The 21758-nt window shown below is 39.4% G+C and overlaps 1 protein-coding gene across 8 annotated transcripts in view; it reads right to left on the minus strand.

Annotated features, from left to right (window-relative positions):
• Positions 1–21758, minus strand: part of LINGO2 (leucine rich repeat and Ig domain containing 2) — a 2318940-nt gene that overhangs the window by 27031 nt on the left and 2270151 nt on the right. The window contains exon 1 of one of the 8 annotated variants that reach the window (XM_073572148.1): positions 18230–18374. The exons of the other annotated variants lie outside the window; for them this stretch is intronic. The gene's annotated coding sequence lies outside the window, so the exon portion shown is untranslated. Of the gene's footprint in view, positions 1–18229; positions 18375–21758 lie in introns of those variants that run through there. 8 annotated transcript variants of the gene reach the window in all.

Below are 21758 nucleotides of genomic sequence, written 5' to 3' on the forward strand. Positions count from 1 at the left end.
TCACTCCAAATACATACTAATTTAGATTTTGAGCCCCAATGTTGATATCTGTAAAAAGGTGTGGAATTACACAGGTGGTCAAAATTGTTAGTACCTCTCGTTTAATGACATGCAACTGTAGTCACAGGAACATCAAGCTACTTGGAGATGGTCTTATAACTTTGACCTTTATCATGTTTGTCTATCATTTTCTTTCTAATCTCCTGAGACAACTCTTTCCTTCGCTTCCTCTGGTCCATGTTGAGTGTGATACACACCATGTCACCAAACAGCACAGTGAGTATCTGTAGCCCTCTATACAGGCCAACTCACTGATTCCAAGATTGTAGACACCTGCGATGCTAATTAGTGGACACACCTTGATTTAACATGTCCCTTTTGTCACATTATTTTCAGAGGTACCATCATTTCTGTCCAGGCCTATTTCATGAGTTTTATTTCTTTTGTAAATTCTGTGGAAGCATGGTTGAAAGCAATGTCTGACTTTCATTTGTTCATTGTCACAGATTTTTTATTTATTATTACCTTTGTCAGATTCAAGTTATTTCTGTGACCATTGTGAGTTTCTAAGTCATTAAACGAGAGATACAAACAATTTTGACCACGTGTGTAACTGTGCCATGTAAGGGAAAAGTCAGATCGCCTTATAAATTGGACAGCTATAAGAACGCAGTGCTCGGAGTGACCGGCGGCTCTCCCTACCCGAGCATGACAGTTTCATGTATTTCTATGCAGCTGTCATGCTCGGGTTGGGAGAGCTTTGGAGTATTGCGCTTCGATCTCCGTCCAATATATACGGCTGTCTGACTTTTCCCTGAGTATAATAATAAGTATTGCCACAATTCAGTGTATCCCAATCACTGACTCCATAAAAAACAATATATGATTAAAAAGTCTGTCTCATTTATGCTATGATGCAATAATACATGAGTCCAAACCAGAAAACCATTTTAATATCTTGTAATAAAAATATGGCAAAGCTTCTCAGTTAAAAATTGGAAGAAACAAGTCAAGATGTTGTAATTGATTCAAAACTACATTTTTATACCCCAATAACTCCTTTCTCTGTTTCCCACCCATTTGTCAAGATAAGGAAAAAGGGAAATAAATTGTTGTCTGCCACTGACATGAACAAAAGAATTCACAGGACCCGAGTCCAGTGGCCACATTGCCATAACGCACGCTTGATATCATGGAGGCTACTAATCAGAAATGGCACCATGGATGCAGCAGGTAGTAGGAGATGTGCAATAATACGCTCTATCATCCGCTCAGTATCAGCCCTGACACTGGACCGGGGTCCTGCAAAATCTTTTTGCTCAACTTTATCCACCACTTATGACACCTCATAGCTTGTGACAAATAAAATTGTATTATTTAATCATTCTGATTACTGTTTTACATGATGGAGAGTGTTAAGGTATGTTCACATATAGTGTTTTTGTCACCTTTTTCCTGCTAATTTTTTTTTAAAGCAGCATTTTACTGTCCAAGGAAAGAGATTTGTTGCTTATTTTTTCCTTGCAGATTTGATGTAGTTTTATATCTGCAGCATGCCAATTCTTTCAGTGTTTTTGCCGCATTTTTCACCCATTTTTCAAAATTGTATAAAAAATTGCATCAGAAATGCATGCAAAAATGCTCATTTTTCCTGCAGTGTTTTTCTTGACAAGAAACACACTTTTGCTGCAGAAATGTCTGTGACAAATGCTTAAAGCATTCAGATACCCCTTAGGTGACTGTTACTTTCACACATAAGGTTTTTTCCGACAGGCAGGATCCGGCTATTTGTTAAAAAAACGGATCCAGCGTAAATTTTGGTGAACTGAAGAAATGGATCCGTTTTTCCGCTGGATCCATCTAGCAGGTTTATAACTGTTTCCTGGGGGCTGGCCAATTGGATCTGAGCATGCTCAGACTTAAAAAACTGTATCTGGAGGCAGGATCCATCTTTTTCCGGATCCGGCGCATTCCGGCACCATAGGCCTTCATTATAGCAAAAAAATCAGAAGCACCGGATCTGGCGCTGTCCGGTTTTTCGCCGCAGACAAAAAAGTTACTAGAGACATTTTTTCCAGAAGCCGAAATGAAACATTAAGCTGGATCCGGCGAAAACAGGAAGAAAAGGAAAGCCATGCGACACGATCCGGCGCTAATGCAATTCATTGCGAGAAAACGGAATCCGGCAGCAGCTTTCGCCGGATCCGGTATTTTAACAAATAGCCGGAGCCTACCTGTTGGAAAAAATGTGATGTGTGAAAGTAGCCTTGTGTAGTCCCAACAACAAATACATTGAAGGAAAATTGTAACTAAATTAGCAAGACTCTCTGGCAAAGCTTCCACAACCTACAGCAAGGCAAAATGGTAGTTTGAGCTTAGATTTCCTAGTTTAATTTCTTAACTAAAGATTTACAACAACTAATATGCTTAATAAGAGTTTAGACGCATGGAAAAAATCTGCATATTAGCTGGGATATATTAGTTATATGCTATAGGCAAGAGTAGGTAAATCTGTAATAAACAGCTATATAATAAAACCACTTATAGGAACCTAAGGAAATCTTTGTAAGGATAAAAGATTAGACCCTAAAAAACTATTGTTTTCGCCCATTTATCCCTTAAAACATTGATGGAAATTGTTGGTGAAGAAAACTCCTCTATTCAAATCAATGAGACTTAATATCTTGCCTGAAAGACAGGTGAAGAGAAATTGCTGGATTTCGAGATTCAGATCAGCCAAAGGATTTGTCACACATTGTAATCCAATGTATCATTTTTAGAATTTCATTCTGTCACTGTGTGTCAATAAAACTGCCAGATGGAAGCAGTAAAATTGTCTGTCAAGGAATATTATGTTCTAAACCTACAAACCAACTTATAACATTTTACACAACTGTTCAAAGATGTAATATTAAAGAAAGGGTACGAAAGGAAAAAATTACTTTTCTTGTAGTGCAATTGACAATGACACAGTACCGGTAATGATTTTTTCTTTTTTTTTTGGAGTTATAGTAACGCTAGAAACAGTCTGTAGAGTACTAAGGCAATGAATAGGGCATAATTCATCAGAAATTAAATAAACAACACCTACTATTGTATCATTTATGGAAATATCAGAAGCTGATGTCAAATATCTATATCCCCAATGACTCTCATAATGAATACAGGAGCCAATTACTACCTCGTGTATATCAATGAAATTGACTGTAATTGATGCATAATTGTTCGCATCCCCTGAGACCATGGCCCAAATTGGTTTAATTAACTTTATACGGTGATCAAATTATCAAGGGTGGTAGCCCTATCGTGCCAGGCAAATATAGTGGCAGCTTCTGTACAGGGAAACGCTAAGAAACATACCATGTCACTTAAAGATTGGAAATTTTGCTAAGTGGTTCAATGCAGTTTAGTGAAATTCACATAGCAGTCCTCAAACTTGCATTAAAGTGTTATTTTAAGATGGCTCCAATGCACAAATCTAGGAGGCATAGCTACTTATGGAAATAGTGCATGTAAACAACTAAAAAACTATTGTCCAATCTATGCAGCTGAAATATAATAAGAGGCGTAATCATATTGAAAAAAGGCATATGCAGTGGTTGGCTAACATATGTCTCATCTAATGTTCCATAAACACAATGCTATTCAGTGGTAAGGAGGGGATCAGTAGCTTTAAGACATCTCTATCATCAGGCTAAACCACTGCAGAACATAAGATCAGTATGATGAAACTTATTGCCAGCCCTTGTTTCCTTGGAAATCTGCAGTTAGTGAAAAACTGGCAGGTCCCAAAATATTAGATCAATATTATCAGGTTAAAGGGGTTGTCCTGCCCAAATTGCTAATATTGCAGTCACTCTGTGTGGCAGCAGACTTATGAATACCTCCTGTGTACGACCTGTGTGCTGCTGGGATTTGCCGGTTTCTGATCAGAGACCGGAGGGTATGTATGAATTATACATACTCCTGGCCGGTGGGTGCAGCCTCGCTTCCTTACACTTGTATTGGTCCGAAACCGGCAAATTCTAAAAGCACATAGTGAGTATGCTGGTCGGATTCATAAGTCAGTCACAGACTTAGGGATTTAGACTGGACAACCCCTTTAAAACTTTTGTCCTTCAAACTATGACATTATAACACAAGGCTACTTTTACTTGACATATAAAGCACCATTTTGATTACTTGTCACAGAAGGTTATCTCACTCAAGAGGACTAGAATAACTTGAAGGGCTATTCCCAAAATCACAATTTGATTTTATAATAATGTGCATATACGTATAGTTATTCATTTCTGCTATTATGACTTTTTGCTTTATCTCCCCCATTTTACACATATCAACACCTGAATGATGCCCTATCAGACTACATTTAACCTCTAGTTGACATTAGATAGATCCCGTTGTAGTTCAACCGCAGGAGCATGCGCCACAATGATTTCAGTCTCTCTCAGCTATCTTTAGCATAGGTCTGCTATGTCATCACCATAGAATGTATTTTACTTTTAGAATACATTATTCTTCTATGCTTTTTATGGTTCTACTAGATGGAGGGTCAATGCTATCGCATCGGGTGGGCGGTAATATCATGATGGAAGTAGGCTTTGCAGCGTTGAGAATCTCTCCCCCCATGTGCTCACCCACCTATCCACTATTTCTTCCCCATGTGCTGACTTCTCCTGTCTGTGCTCTCTTCTTTGACCTGTCTACCCCATCTGATATCCCCCTTGTCTGCTGTCTCTCTTCTTCCTGTGCTGATTTCTCCCCTCTTGTGCTGTCCCGTTTGAGCTGTCTCTCCCTTGTGCTCTGTCTGCCTCCCCATGTACGCTTTGTCTCTCCCCATCTGCTGTCTTCTCTCATGTCATCTCTTGTGTGTACCCCATCACTAAATAGTCAGTGCACAGCATGTCAGGAGGAATCTGACCATGTACAGAACATACCACAGCTCTTGGGCAGGGGAGGAAGCAAAAGACAATTCTGACATCACAGCAGGAGATCGCAGAGGATACATTTTGTGAGGTAAAATATTGCTTAAAAACAGTCAGTGAAATATTTTACCTCACAAAGTGAATCCTCTGTGATCCCCTGCTGTAATGTCAGTATTGTCTTTTGCTTCCTCCCCTGCCCAGGAAATGTGGTATGCTCTGTACACGGTCAGACACAGATAATTTTTAGAATGAACTTTCATTTGTGGGAAAACCCCTTTAATGTGATCGGCTTCCTCTGCCTGTAGACAAATCGCGCATCTGCCGCCGGGATCAGCCGAATGATTCACTGCACCTGCGCAGAGTTTGCTCAGGCACAGTGTGACGGTGTTCCACTTGTGGCATCATGCAAGAGGCTGCGTGAGTGTGTGTAAGTGTGTGAGGTATGATGATGTTCCGCTGGTCGTACCGCGCAATAGGTTGGTACCAGCAGCAGTTTCCATATTGAGACACCCATCACTTGGGTGTCCCAATATGGCAGTTGGTGAACTTCCTCCACTTGGATTTCTGGGATAGGGAGACATCTGGACAGAACAGGAAATTAAAACATTACAAGGCACTTATAGAAATAGATATGAGCTGTCTGTCAGCCTAATTAACCAAATATATTCTGCCATCTACATCATCATAGCTGTCTGTGTTTTATATCATTTACCTGTTAGTTGGTTTTCAGCAGAGGTCAACAGTCCTACACTCTGCTCTGCTTTGCATCTAAAAAAATGAGAACTGCAGAGTTGACACAAGCAAGCCTGAGCTGTGTTTGAAGCCTGCTGCTGACAAGAACAGTGATTAAAAAATGCTGCTATGTTGATGCATATGGCAGAAGATAATCCTCACACAGCATTTGTAGTTTTGCATCATTGATCTGTCAATGTCAAACAAATCTCAGCCCTGCTTGTGTCTGCTTTGATGTGCCTAGTTATTGCAGGCATGAAGGAGTGCAGGACTGTTGATTCCTGTTGTAAACAAGTTAACAGATCAATAATTTAAAAACACACATACAATTTTGTTGATGTAGACGGCAGAATATATAATCCTTCAATTAGACTAGTGTACAGGAATATAAAGTATAGTGCACGGAAAAACAGAGCATATGCTACACATAGGTTAGATTAATGAGATGTCAAATATCTTTGGTGTATGGTGCCAAACTGAGCACACCTATGCTGGAAGCCTTTGATATTTTACACATTCATCTGTCAAATGGTTTCCAGCACATCTGTGAGTCATCAATTCAGAGAAATTGGATTAGTAAGGAGCACACAGGAGAGTACAGGATCCATCCTATGTCAGACGTCATTGACAACAGTAATATATGTTGGGTTTCTATCATGGTCTCCATGCTAGGAATCTGGGTTCTATAATGCCTATGCGGGAATCCAGATTCACATATTTGTCTCCAGAGGCTAAGTCCTTTGTCCCAGCTTCTGAGCATGCTCACGGGACTAGCTCTCATTGGAGTTCAGGAGTCAGGTGCTCAGGTCCTGCTCCTGATTTGATTGGTTATGCTCAGGGCTCTGGAGATTTCCGGCAGGTCCCGTACGCTATAAAAAGTGCGCATGACCGCTATGCCATGCGCTAGTATTTTCATACTGCTGCTGTATGTATGGTGATGGATGCTTGGACTGGAGACTGGCTTATTATGAAACCCCTTTCCTCTGATGTTACGATTGTGTGAGTGATTGGGCAGCCACCAGTAGCAGCGCTAGCGTCAGCGCGCTCCAGCTATACTTTTCCAGCAACTAGCGTCCTGCATCGTGCCAGCGAGTTTGCGGTGTCTCCTCTTTGGCTCCGTGCACACCGCGCTGCGGTTGCAGTCTGTCGGACGTTCGCAGTTGCGACGTTCCGCATCTTTTGTTACGGTAGGTCTAGACGGAGTAGTCCTGCGGTTTAAGGCTACCCCTGTGACCTTAAATACCGTATCTGTGTTGCTGTCAGTCTGTGACATAGAACAGACTCAGCGCTATTGTATACTCTGTGCCTGTAGCTCTGTGTGTGAACAGAGCTTGCCTCAGTGCATACTGGGTGCAGTTATACCCAGTGCACACTACCGCCGTAGTGCTCTGCCTCTGTTAGCAGCGGTCTTTCCATCTGCCGCACGGTGGACACCGGGCGGTGAACACGCTTATTTATATTTTTTTAAGCGTGTTCCGCCGCCGTAACACTCCATCCTTCTTAAAAAAAAAAAATCATAGTGCAGCTTGTTGTGACATTTTATCCATTGCGTTTGATGATTGAAGACACCAAAAGAGAAGTAAACAGAGTCTTAAATGGCCAATTAAAAAATTGTAAATTGGAAGTTCTTATATGCATTTGAGCAGGAAGAATTGGTAATACACCTCTGTAATGGCAGCCATATCCTCCATTGCAAGCTTTTAGCCTGGGGTGGTCTCCTGCAATCCAATTCATTACATTCTACAAGGAATATACATACAACACTGCCCTTCACCTCTCAAAACAAAGCTATTTCAACTCCCTCATCACCTCACTATCCAATAACCCGAAACGTCTCTATGACACTTTTCATTCCTTATTTACCCCAGGAGTGCAGGCCCCAACCACGGATCTCCATGCTAATGATCTGGCTAATTATTTCAAAGAAAAAATTGACCATATCCGACAGGAAATTATCTCCCAATCACCTCATACCATGCACTGTCCTCCCTCCCCCATCAGCTCCTCCCCACTGCATCTAGCTCACTCTCTGATTTTGAACCAGTCACAGAAGATGAAGTAATCAGACTCCTTGCATCTTCTCGCCCTACCACTTGCACCAGTGACCACATCCCATCACATCTCCTCCAGTCCCTTTCCCCTGCTGTCACCACTCACCTAAAAAAAATATTCAACCTCTCACTCTCTTCTGGTATCTTTCCTTCCTCATTTAAGCATGCCATCATACAGCCATGACTTAAAAAACCATCCCTTGACCAAAACTGTGCCGCAAACTATAGACCTGTCTCTAATCTTCCCTTCATCTTTAACTCCTGGAACGCCTGGACCACACCCGTCTTATCCGCTATCTCTTAGATAACTCTCTCCTCGACCCTCTCCAATCTGGTTTCCGCTCTTTACACTCTACTGAAACTGCCCGCACTAAAGTCTCTAATGATCTAATAGCAGCTAAAGCTAATGGTCACTACTTAATGCTAATTCTCTTGGATCTCTCTGCAGCTTTTGACACTGTGGATCATCAGCTCCTCCTCACTATGCTCCGTTCCATTGGCCTCAAGGACATCATTCTCTCTTGGTTCTCCTCCTATCTCTCTGACCGCTCCTTTACTGTATCTTTTGCTGGCTCCTCCTCCTCTCATCTTCCCCTTACTGTTGGGGTTCCTCAAGGATCGGTTCTAAGCCCCCTCCTCTTCTCTTTGTATTCTGCCCCTATTGGTCAAGCAATCAGTAGATTTGGGTTCCAGTACCATCTCTATGCCGTTGACACCCAATTATACACTTCTTCTCCTGATATCACGCCTGCCTTTTTGGAAAACACCAGTGATTGTCTTACTGCTGTCTCTCACATCATGTGCTCCCTATCTGAAACTGAACCTGTCAAAAACTGAACTCCTTATGTTTCCTCCCTCTATTAACCTACCTATGCCCGACATTTCCATTTCTGTGTGTGGTTCCACCATTACTGCCCAGCAATATGCCCGCTGTTTTGGGGTCATACTTGATTCAGAGCTTTCATTCACCCCCCATATCCGATCATTGGCTTACTCTTGTTATCTGCACCTCAAAAACATTTCTAGAATTCGACCCTTTCTTACTTTTGACTCTGCAAAAACTCTTACTGTTTCTCTTATTCATTCTCATCTGGACTATTGTAACTCTCTACTAATCGGTCTCCCTTTTAACAAACTCTCCCCTCTCCAATCCGTCCTGAATGCAGAAGCTAGGATCATATTCCTTACCAATCGTTATACCGATGCCTTTACCTTGTGCCAGTCCTTACAATGGCTACCCATCCACTCCAGAATTCAGTATAAAGTTATTACCCTCACCCACAAAGCCCTCCATGGCTCAGCACCACCCTACATCTCCTCCCTCATCTCAGCCTACCACCCTACCCGTGCCCTCTGTTCTGTTAATGACCTGAAGTTAACATCCTCATTAATCAGAACCTCCCACTCCCGTCTCCAAGACTTTTCACGAGCCATGCCAATTCTTTGGAATGCACTACCCAGGCAAGTACAATTAATCCCCAAACCCCACAGTTTTAAGCGTGCCTTAAAAACTCATTTGTTCAGACTGGCCTATCACTTCAACGCATTAACGTAAATATCCCTGTGTGGCTCATTTCTAAATTTTTTACCATAACCAGGTTCCTCGCATTATGTTCTCACATGCTTTTTGCATTTAATAGCCCTTTGTGTCTGTACTGTTACATATTTAGACTGTTAACTGGTTCATGCAGCAACAGGAACACCCGATTCTTACACTAGGGAAGGTCCAAACCATAAAAACAATATAAGCAATTGTTACCATCCACCTTTCGTGTCTTCCCTTTTCCCTTATAGATTGTAAGCTTGCGAGCAGTGCCTCATTCCTCTTGGTATCTGTTTTGATCTATGTGTTTATTGTTATGCTGTAATGTCTATTGTCTGTACAAGTCCCCTCTATAATGTAAAGTGCTGCGGAATATGTTGGCACTATAGAAATAAAATTATTATTATTATTATTATTATTATTATTATTAATATACAAGTGTGGTGTTTTCTTCATAAAATGTTTAATTATGTTGTCCCCATGTACTGCTAAGCTCATTGTTAGTAGAAAGAATCTTTGCTCAGGAAAGTCCCTTACTACCCTTATGTTAGCGATTATTAATAGCTTCTCAAAGGGTTTCATATGGCCATATGAGAGCCACTCATGGTGCAAAGCCCGAGAACAAAATACAAAACCACCAAAATAGATAAAGCATACTCCAGCACAAATCAGCCCAAGAGAAAAATCAATGAATATATACACAGTGCATTTTCTGCACATCCAAGTGTCCCCTTTACCTGAGGAACAGCAGTAGATCAGGATACTAAGAATTACAACTAATGTCGGTATAAGGTAACAGCTAAGCACCCTCATGCCCTGAACGGCATATTGAATTTACTGTCTCCACTAGGTCAAACTAATAGTTCTCACAATTAACTACAATCCTAAAATGTCATGTATGCAACTGAAATTAAAGGAAAACATCAGTATTGATGAAAGTGCCACAATCATGACAATATACTAGCAGTATCACCCTGGTTGATATACATTTTCATGTCCCTGAAGTATTTTGTGCTGGAGACTGAACTCGGAACAGACAGATGCAAGAAATAGCCACTGCAATTTATCCCATTAATGTAAACACATTAGCCAAGGCAAATAAATTAGATTTCCCTGCATTCATATTTCTCTGTTAGATTACCGAAAACAGAGTTGGAGGATAAAACACAAACATTAATATCTTTTTGCTGGTATGATTAATCTGCATGAGACAAACGTGCATTGAACAGATTTCTGGTGTTGGCTGCAAAGCTAAAGTAGCCAGTTAAAGGCAAGAAAGCTAATTAAATGATGAATACATCCAAGATCCAAGACACTACCTTTTGTATGTCAGAAATTATTTAATTGTTTGTCAACTCCCACTCACAAAATAAACAATTAGATATACACATATGCATTTTTATTAATAGTTACACAGTTACATAGATTGTAAGACCAAGGTTCATCAAGTTCAACCTTTCTCCACCAATTTTACAATTTGTCACTAAATTAACTATAACCTACAATATTATGTGCACTGAGGAAATCATCCAGCCCTTTTTTCAAAGCTGTCATAGTGTCTGCCATTACTACCTCTTGTGGTCGGCATTCCACAGTCTGACTGCTCTAACTGTAAAAAACCCTTTCCTATTTAGTTGCTGGAATCGCCTTTCTTCCACCCGTAATGAGAGCCCCTGGTTCTTAGTATGGTCCTTGGAAGGAATAAGTCATGTGCCAGTCCCTTGTACTGGCCACACATATATTTATACATGTAAATGAGATCTTCTCTGAGGAGTCTTTTTTCTAAGCTAAACAAGCCAAACATATCCAACTTATCTCATATGAGAGACATTCCATCCCTTGTAATAAACTTATTGCCCACCTTTGAACTGACTCTAACTTCTGATGATCCTTTTTAAAATGTGGGACCCAAAAATGGATCCAATATTCTAGATGCGGCCTCACCAGTGATTTATAAATGGTTAACAATACATTATTATATGGGTGTAAAAAGACTCAGTGCCATCAAGTTCATCCTTTCTTCACCATTCTCAATCACTGAATTATTGATAACCCACAATGCCATTTGACATGAGAAAATTATCTAGCCCTATTATAAATGCTGATATGATATACAACATTACTACCTCTTATGAAGGTCCACAATCTGATTGCTCTAACTGTAAAGAGCCCTTTTTAGATGCTGGAATAGCATTTATTCAGCATGTAATGTACAGAGTGGGACATTTATATGAATACACCTAAATAAAATGGGAATGGTTGGTGACATCAACTTCATGTTTGAGGCATATTAGTATATGGGAAGAGGGGAAACTTTTCAAGATGGGCGGTGACCATGGTGGCCATTTAGAAGTCCGCCATTTTGGATCCAACTTTATTTTTTTCAATGGGAAGAGGGTCATGTGACACATCAAAGTTATTGAGAATTTCACAAGAAAAACAATGGTGAGCTTGGTTTTAATGTACCTTTATTCTTTCATTAGTTATTTACAAGTTTCTCTTTTTTTACAGCCATTGACGTGTCGCAGAGGTTAACACGTGAGGAGCGGATAGACATTGTGTTGATGTCTGGTGAATGCAGTACCTGGGTCATTGCAGCAGATTTCAATGCAAGACACCCTACGCAAGAAAACTGTCACCATTTCCATTTTATTTAGGTGGATCCATATAAATGGCCCACCCAAAAAAGTCTGCCTCATCACTGAACATAATGTTCAGTGTAAACTGAGGGTCCTGTTCCAATTTTTGCTTTGCCCATTCTGCAAATTCAGCATGCCGATCTGGGTCACCAACCATTCCCATTTTATTTAGGTGTATCCATATAAATGGACTACCCTGTATTTGTCCTTCGTTCTTTATAATGTCTTATGAATGAATAAGGACCTTGAAGATGACTAGGGGACATTCGTTATGTGTGGAGGAAAAGTGATTCTGACATCTAAATAGGAAGGGGATCTTTACATTAAGAGGAGTCTGATTATGGAATGTGCTATTATAAGAAAAAGTAAAAGGAGAACTAATACCAGCATTTAAAAAGGAGCTGTACCCCTTTTTCATAAAAGGCATTTTGTGTTATAAATAATCAAACGATAGATAATGTATAATTAATAGAGAAAGGTTGAACTTGGCAAACCTGTGTCTTTTTTCAACCTATGTAGCAATTAATAAAAATGTATGACTAAATGCATTTATAGTTATTTGCACGGGAGTTCGTATTTAATTAACTAAGTCACTTCTGAAGTACAAAAGGCAGTGTCTTGGCTCTAGGATGTAGTTAGCTTTTAATTAGCTTTGTCGATTTTAACTTGATTCTTTAGATTTGCAGCCAACACCAGAATTCTGTTTAATGCGTATTGGTCTTATGTAGATTAATCATATCAGCAAAAATATATTAATTTTTGTGTTTTATCTTTCAACTTTGTTTTCAGTAATCTAACAGAGACATATGGATGGAGCAAAATCTCATTTATTAGTCATAAGCGAGAAATAACATTAATTTCCACCATTTTTGCCTGTGTCAGATTTCTGTTATTTGCTTATTTGTTGGGGTTTCCACAATCTTGAGAACCGTGATGAGAAAATAATAAATCCCATAAAAAGTGTAATTCATCAGGATACTTTGTAAGAGTCATAGCTCTGTTAAATAGGTGTAAGGGTGAACTGTCCACGGAAATTTGGCTCCTACAGACAAACTTTGCGCAAGCCACTCCACCTAATAGTTCTCAGAGGATCCTTGGTCCTCATCCTTTAAGCACTATACAGGTATCTGGACTTACTACATGGTACCCAGGATTACATCTATGGAGTAGCTTCCATCCTGTGAAGTGAGCTGGCGAGGAAAGTCAACTGGCTAGGTCAAAACCAAACCAAAAAGGCAAGTGCAAAGTAAAATCAAGAGACATGGACAAGATCACTGAGGTAGCCAAGGTTAAAATCAGGCATATACAGTCAGAGGCAAAGCTGTCAGACAGGCAATAGATTAAGGCAATGCAAGGTGAGCAATGGGAATTAAGTAAGCAGGGGCCAATATATCGATAGGAGAAACAATCAGGGTCTTGTACTTATAACTGGCAGCTCAAGGAGTTTAAGTAAGGTGTGGTGCTGCACTATTCACCATAGTAGGAGATAATTCATCTGGCTGATTTTCAGGAAAGTAAACACCCTTTCTGCCTGATCAAGCAGCACCACAAGTCCCAGCCTCACCAGCATCTCTAACTAGTCAGTGCCTGCACTGATCAGAGCTATTGTCCATGACATATCCTCTGTCACTTGGGTGGCCACCATCATGAATACGGTGGTGCCTGGCAAAGAAGTAGACATTACTGGAACAGGTCAAGGTGGAGATGTGAACATAGGTAGATTTGTTGATTCACACAGGTCATTTTTCTATGCCAAAAACAATTTTGCTTTGAAATTTTGAAGAGCCTTTAGATGTTGATTATCTGAACAACTGCTGTAGATTTAACCCCTTGCATTGAAAGGGGCGAAATCTTTAGCAATTCTGTAGCAAATCTGTTTTGAAAACCACGTGGAAGACATGCAGCATTTTAATTGAATTTGTTTTTGGCATGAAATTACTGCATAAATTAAATCACCTTAAGGGGAGCCTCACTTTTTCTTGTACAAATGGTGACCTGGGCAGCGAAAAACAGTGAATAGAATGCAACACCGACACTGCATACACTTTGTTTTATGAATCCATTGGGGAAAGGGAGGATGAAAGCTGTAGGCCATTATCAAAATACAAATCCCTCTTCAAAAGGAGTTTTCCCAATGTGCAAAATTGGCTGAGAGAGAAATCAATATGCTATAAATGTCACAGATGGGACAACCCCTTTAGCACACTTAAAACAGAATGATAGGTTCATGCCCCCGATAAACAAAAAAAAGTCATAAGCAAACAACAGCTGCTTTAACTACATACTATAAATCTGTCTCTTGGGCTTCATTATGTCCTTTTACTACAGCAGTATCCATTGGCTATTGATCTGTCAGGATATTGACAGCTACATAAGACAATAATATTATGGCCATAATAGAAAAAGATCATGCAAGCGGAAAACCAATCAGAAACTAATGAGTTCAGAAATAAAACTTTATCCTCCTGAATGAATCAAATTCAGAAACTTCTGCAATCTCACTTAAATGAAAAAAAGATTTATAAAAATGGAGGCAAAGAAAAGTATTCGGTATTAGACTACAGAGTGCAGTCTAAAAATGATAAGAAAAAAATGATGAAGTAATATGTGAAGAGTGGAATGGTGTCTCCGTCACTAGTACTCACAGGCTGAGGCTCATTAGCTGAGCTAATAGTGTGCTGACAACACCTGCAGCCCATCTCTACAACGGAAATGCACAACCTGAGCGGCACAGTAACTCAAGCCTTGTTTCTAGCATAGTCAGCGAAAAATGTAGAGTTATAAAAACAGTAATATTCAGAACAAATGTGAATGAAGAGATGATGGGTTATTAGATGTTCTGCAACATTGGAAGTTTTATGAAGTATGCTAAATCTAATTGTAGGTTTAAAAGACCTGATTTTAGAGCTCCTACACACAGATGTAAAAACACACACAGACGCACACTCACACCACACACACACACTTTTGTTCAGTGTTTTTAAAGTGGTTGTCCCCCTTCAGAAAAATGTGTGCTCTTAGCTGCACAATGTACAAAAACAAAGTGACCAGTACTTATCCTCCCCAGGGTCCAGCACCAGCTCTATGTCAGTACTCAAACTTCAGTTGCTTGTCTACACTGCTTATGTCACAGCAATAGTACAGTGCTGCAGCCAATCAGGGAGCTCAACAGCTACCCAGGCAGTGCCACTGAGTTCATACAATCATAGAATCATAGAATGTTAAAGATAGATGAGACCTCTAGGGTCATCGTGTCCATCCCCCTGCTCAATATAGGACTCCTTAAACCATCTGCCACAAATGTCTGTCCAGCCTCTGTTTGAAGACTTACATTGAAGGAGAACTCACCACCTCTCGAGGCAGCCTCTTCCTCTCATTGATCACCCTCACTGTCAAAAAGTGTTTTTATAATATCTTCTCACTTTCTTCTCACTTTCACTTTCATTCCATTACTTCTCATGTGTCCTTGGGCAAATGATAATAAGGATGATCCATCTACACTGAGACAGATCTTCAGATATTTGTAGACAGCTATTAAAGGGAATCTGTCAACCCCTGGACGATTTTGATCTATTACTATGGACATACAGGTAATAGAATGGTTAAACTAGTCTTACCCATATGCCTCATAGCTGTGGTGGAGATCTTGAGAAATTCATTCATAATGTCATATGTTAATGATTTTTTTCCAGGCTCAGGGACCTGTGGTGCCTGGAAAAAATCACTACCTCCTGACTATAATGGTGCCCTCCCTCCATCAGCGTTACACTGACCTGTTCGGCGCTGTATTCCTGCACATGCACTATGCATACGCGTAGTTACGCGGACCCTGTCCTCCCTCCTATGTCTGTATTGATTTTCTGCGCAGGCGCAGTGAGTCACTGCGTGGTAGCACAGTCCTGGAGCCTGGAAGAAATCAATAACATCAAGAGAGTAACAGATTCCCTTTAAGTCTCTTCTTAGTCTTTATTTTTGCAAGCTAAACATTCTCAGATACTTTAACGATTCCTCATAGGATATATTTTGCAGTCCCCTAACCATCCTAGTAGCAGTTCTCTGAACTTGCTCCAGTTTTTTAATGTTTTTTTTTTTAAATGGGGCGTACAGAACTGGACACAGTATTCCAGATAAGGTGTGACAAGGAGGAGTAGAGGGGGAGAATTACTTCATGTGATCTAGACTTTATGTTGCTCTTAACAAATTTCAGAACTGTGTTTGCCTTTTTTGCTGCTGCATCACAATGTTGACTCATTTAAAGTCTGTGATCTATTAGTATACCCAAGTCTTTTTCACATGTTCTGTTGCTTAGTTCTAGTACTCCCACTCTGTAGATGTCATTTTAATATTTTTTTCCTAGATGTAGAATCTCTCATTTATTTCCATTAAATACCATTCAATTCACCGCTGCCCATGGTTCAAGCTTATCATGATCCTTCTGAATTCTATCTCTATCTTCTTTAGTGTAAGCTTTCCCTTCTAGTTTATTGATACTAGTGTGGCAAAATAACAACTTAGACAAGGGCAATGTTAAAAAGCAGGATTTGTACTCAGGGAGGCTATGCAGAAGTCAATTTATTTTGTTACACTTACCATAGCTTATATCCAAAAAGTTTTCTGAAAATTGACACAAAAAGGGTGACAATAAAAATTCTGTGTATAAAAGCTTTTCATTAATTTGCTATTGACTATTATGCAACTAGTCTGATTGCAGTATGTGGAGTCAGGGATGAATCTTTCCCATAACATGGAGCTATTAATGTCTGCCCCATGTGGTCTTTGCCTTCCTCTGGATCAACATGTCAGGTTATAAGTTGAACCCGATGTACCTAAGTCTATCTTCAGCCTTAAAAACTATGAAACTATCTAACAAAGCCATATGTGACATGGCTTAATGACATTTTGTGGTCATGTTGCCTTTTTTGCTTCAATTTTTACAATTTCACAATTTCACCAACAACCATTACATGACCACAATGTGTGAATAAATCCTCACTGCAAAAAAAGCCCTAGGTAGATACATGAGATATTTATCACACTTTTGATTAAAAACAACTTCTACAAGACAATGTTCCTAGAACAGTCTAGAACAGTTGCTATGAAAACCATTCTGTGATGCTACAAAAAAATACAGTATAACAGTAATATTTTTCATTTCTATAGCTCCAGCACATTACAGTTCACAGAGAACGATATCAGACATTACATAGTAACACACAATTCATAATTTCAAACAAGCGAAGGGAGGGCCCTGCTCACAATCTGTGAGTAATGTAATATTTATTGTGTCCATTGTCAGTGGCAAAATTAAAAAAAACACAAATAGGACATGATCTCACTTTCCAAAAGTTTTGCAATTATTTATTTGCAGTGTAAATGGGATTTCATAACAACTCATTATACTACGTGAATGGTGGCTAAATAATGTATGAATACGACAGGTGTGTGATTGCCCCCTAAGTTTCATTTCACATGAACATAATATAGATGTCTTTATTATGGGATCTATGGTTCTTTTAATACCAGGTTTTATTAGACCGATATTCAGACTAGAACTTGTGGTTTTTATACTTGCGCTGAAATGCATCCACATGTTTCAGTAAAACTGGGCTAAGGGCTCATTCTTTTATCACGTAAAAGTGTTATTGCTGTTTTTCACATACTCAATATAGTCTATAGGGATGTTCAAGGATAAAAAGGAAATCAGCGGTACATCGTCCAACAATAGGTAAAAATTATTTTATGCTTTATTCAAAACTCAAGGTGACTGGACCATCATTGTAAATAAGCACCTGTACTTTATGTCTCCCTCTCTTCATTGTAAATTGTAAGCTCTTATGGGCAGTGTCATCATTATCTTTGCATTAATTATTGTATTATCTTTAACTTTTTTTTTACTGATGACTGTTGTACAAGAACTGTTGAATTGTAAAGTGCTGCGGAATATGTTGGCGCTATATAAATAAAGATTATTATTATAATGAGCCCTAAGGTTGGGTCATCATTGCATGACCATATCTTGTTGTGCATGTTATGCCCATAACACAAGGACCCCTGATATTTAATTTATTGAACTTAGATTCTCAGCCTAAGAAACAAGTGATCATAAAAGTAGTAAAAAAATAAAAAATCTAATAAAAATGGTAACATCAAGTTTTATGTTCTTGCATAACACAAAAAGAGCAGATGGCATGCATGTAAGAAACTGATCTAATACTGACAAACACCGGCCAGAATAATACTGTAACCAAAGAATAGTAGAACAATCTATGGCTAACCACCACACGTTTGTATTTCTGATCCTCTACGGTTCATGCTGCCCTCTTAGAAATCTCTCTTTACCTTGTAAAGATTTCTGTGATCCGGGCACATTGCCACTTCTTCGGTAAGATGCTGTCCTCCAGTGTGAACGGAAGGATCTCACAAGGCCTGATCAGCACACATCCTGAAGCTCCCAGCTGATCACTGTCAGACTATGTGCAGAAGACCCCTCCCCAGCACTTAGCACAGCATCAGGGGTGGGCTGTCACTGAGGCTTTAGGAGGCAGGCAGCGCAAATTCTATCTGTGCCTTGAGGGACATGCTAAGAATGGTCTTGCTGTCTGATTTGAATGCAGATGCTCATCTCCTTTCATGTGTCCATGTCTTGCGGCGGAAGCTTTCACCTATGCATGATTTGTGTAAGAGTCTGGAAAAGACCAGCGTTTTATCTAGCGTAGAGGTTATTGCTTATATTACATGTAAAATAAGCTTGATTGTCCACATTTTAAACCAAAAGAAAAGCAGACTCTTTTTAAGAGCACTGCACAAATGATGCAAAATATGCAAATAGTAATTATATGGCTAGGAATTTTCCAGTTCTTGCTATCACTAATCCATAATATTATAGTAATACTGGTATTATTATTGTTCATTAAAGAATTTCTCTCATTAATATGCATGTATGAAAAATGAGAGTTCCTAATTTATTTAATAGTTTCAGAAATGCAGCCAAAAAATTTGCAAACTTAAAAACGCACTAAAATCTCACTATGGGAATATAGCCTAAAAATGGTACAAACAAATGCATTTTAAATATGTATAAATATAAACATTTCCTGTAAAAAAAAACCCTGTAAGGTCATGTTCCCTTGTTCAGAAATGCTGCACTTCTTCGTAGGTGTCTGCACCAAATCTACAATTTATTATTGCATTTTTGTTGCTTTTTTAATGTTTTCCATTTTTTGAATGCCTTTTAGGTGGGGATTTCACTCCATGCTTTTGAAATGTTTTTTTAGTGCAGAAGTGGAGGGATTGAGCACTTACTATCAGTTTTTTTCAGTTTAGTCATAAAAGCCTGTAGAGAAAAAAATTATCTCAATCTGCGTAGCTCCGCCTCTGGCGGCCATTTTCTCAGAGTCCACCTCAGTGAAAAGGATGGGGACTCCATAGAAATGTTCTGAAAGCCTGGAGCACACTGCTGAACTCCCTTTCCACTAAGCCTTGGGCCGGTAACATTGCCCCACTTTTGTTGCCGCCGCAAGCTTCCTGCAGCAGCAACCCTCCTGGAACTCCATTCCACCACAGCCATCTCATCCCCAGTAACCTGACATAAAAGGGGACTATAAGATGCAACACCATTTTATTAAAAAATATTTTTCCTATATTTCTCAACAAAATTTGAGGTGCATATTATGTTCTGGTGTGTCTAATAGTCCGCAAAATACGTTTTTTTTTTTACTGTATAGCTGAACATTCTTTAGCCCCTTAATGAACGCTGATACGCATTAAAATAATTGGTCACTAAGTGGCCTTATTCCGTCATCACGGTTATAAAATGGCGATAAGGAATAAGGGTGTAGCACCCATCAGAGTCATAAACGTTTTGGAATTTCAGCCACCAGGGTAGATGAGACCTTGAAGAACATGATCAGGGCCATTTTTTCTGGTCCCTGATAAAGTGATAGCTTGTATTCAATGAATAAATGAATAATGGCGATTGCACAAAAAAAACCACAGTGATTTGGTTAAAAAAATCATTTCTCTCTCCTCTGACATGATCTAACATGTCAGAGGACAGAGAAATGATGTCCCTGAGCCCACTACGGTACCTTTGTACAGAATCCGCTATCACCTCAATGTGAAAGAGATACACGAACACCGGATATAATATATAATATGTAATATCTCTATATCTATCTAAAAATGTTTTAATAATAATAGATTATTAAATTCATACTTCCACCAGTGTTCAGTGACAAAGAGTGGTTTACCCACTGATTACGAAAAAACAAATCCTAAACCACCGAAGGCCCATAGACAGGAAAGACCAAACAGGATATATTGTTCAAAATTTTATTAATGTCATAGGTGGTAATACAATATAAACCAATTTAAAACAATGTGCACAAATGGGACAAAAAATGATGATATTATAAACCCAATTATATTATATATCATTTTTTGTCCCATTTGTGCACATTGTTTTAAATTGGTTTTTATTGTATTACCACCTAAGACACTAATAAAATTTTGTACAATATATCCTGTTTGGTCTTTCCTGTCTATGGGTCCTTCGGTAGTTTAGGATTTGTTTTATCACCTCAATGTGCAGTGCGCCCACCAAGATCTGTTTACCTGCACCTGGCAACCTCTGGGGTTTTTTTTCATTGGCTGCTGGCTTTTGATTAATGTAATGGACCCTATTACAGTGATCAAAAGCCCCAATATTTTACAAATTTAGCAGCACGTGGGCTGTGCCTCTCTCTTCTCTCAATGCAGCTGTTCTGGGACAGAAGAGAGATACACTACAGTAAAATGCTGTCCTGTCAGAAAAAAATATTTCTAGCTTCTTTTCTATAAATCTTTCTGCAATCTCCTGAACACCCCCTTGATCACCCAAATACAATGCAATAATGGCCTGCAGAACATTCACCACAGAGCAGGCGTTCACCCAGCTTTTCTCCGGTAGCTTTGGCAGTGTCACAGAACATGCCCTGAAACAGAACAGTTTCCAGCCACTGACATAGAGTCTTCCTCCACAGGATATCACAGATACAACAGCTGGATAGGTAGTGGGGTCGATCATCACTTCTGAAGCTTCATAGGTAGGACTAAGTTCTACAGTCCCTCTTTCACTGTGGTATTATGACAGTTCCTTTTCCAGGCGAATTCCACCTTTTAGCAACCTCTGGTATAGAAGTTGATATAACTAATTTTACCCCCTTTCCTTTTTTACAAATATTCAATTCCCCAGAAGTCCTAAAATTAATTGACCACCAAACAGTTTTTTATGCCCATCAATACATTTCTCAAAAACACACACCCTTTCATTCCCATTCCCATTCCTGGATCCCCACAAATGCCCCCAAAATAAAAAAAATAGGCATTACCCTGATCATGAAATTAGTTGAAAAAAAAGACACACTACACTCATACTGAGCAACAAAATCTGTCTGCGGCATCCTATTGAGATTTCTTCATTTTAGTGACAATTTCCAAGCCCCTCCAAGAACTGACCCCAACTATGAATGCCTAAACAAATTGAAACCCCTAATTTTCCTACTAAAAGATTTATTTTTAAATTCATACACCTCTGAGCAAAATGGGGCAGTTGACGAGTCCTTGATGAGTGTCAAGGTCTGCCTGTCTTTCTGACAATTCCTCCTTCCGAGAGCGCGAAATATGGTTATAAGCTGAACAAAATGTACATCCACTTTTATAATTTACATATGTAGGGACTGCCAAATTAACCTACCAAACTGCCCCCAGACAATTGGCATCCAAGGTAAAATTGTCTGGGAGCTAATGAAACCCTTTCTTCATCAAAGGTACCACAAGTATACCGACAAATAGTAAATGAGTATCCCCCTATACAAATCCCTCCATGCTG

Source organism: Dendrobates tinctorius, unplaced genomic scaffold (assembly GCF_039654945.1).
Source record: "Dendrobates tinctorius isolate UK_male_01 unplaced genomic scaffold, ASM3965494v1 ptg000031l, whole genome shotgun sequence".
NCBI classification, from domain to species: domain Eukaryota; kingdom Metazoa; phylum Chordata; class Amphibia; order Anura; family Dendrobatidae; genus Dendrobates; species Dendrobates tinctorius.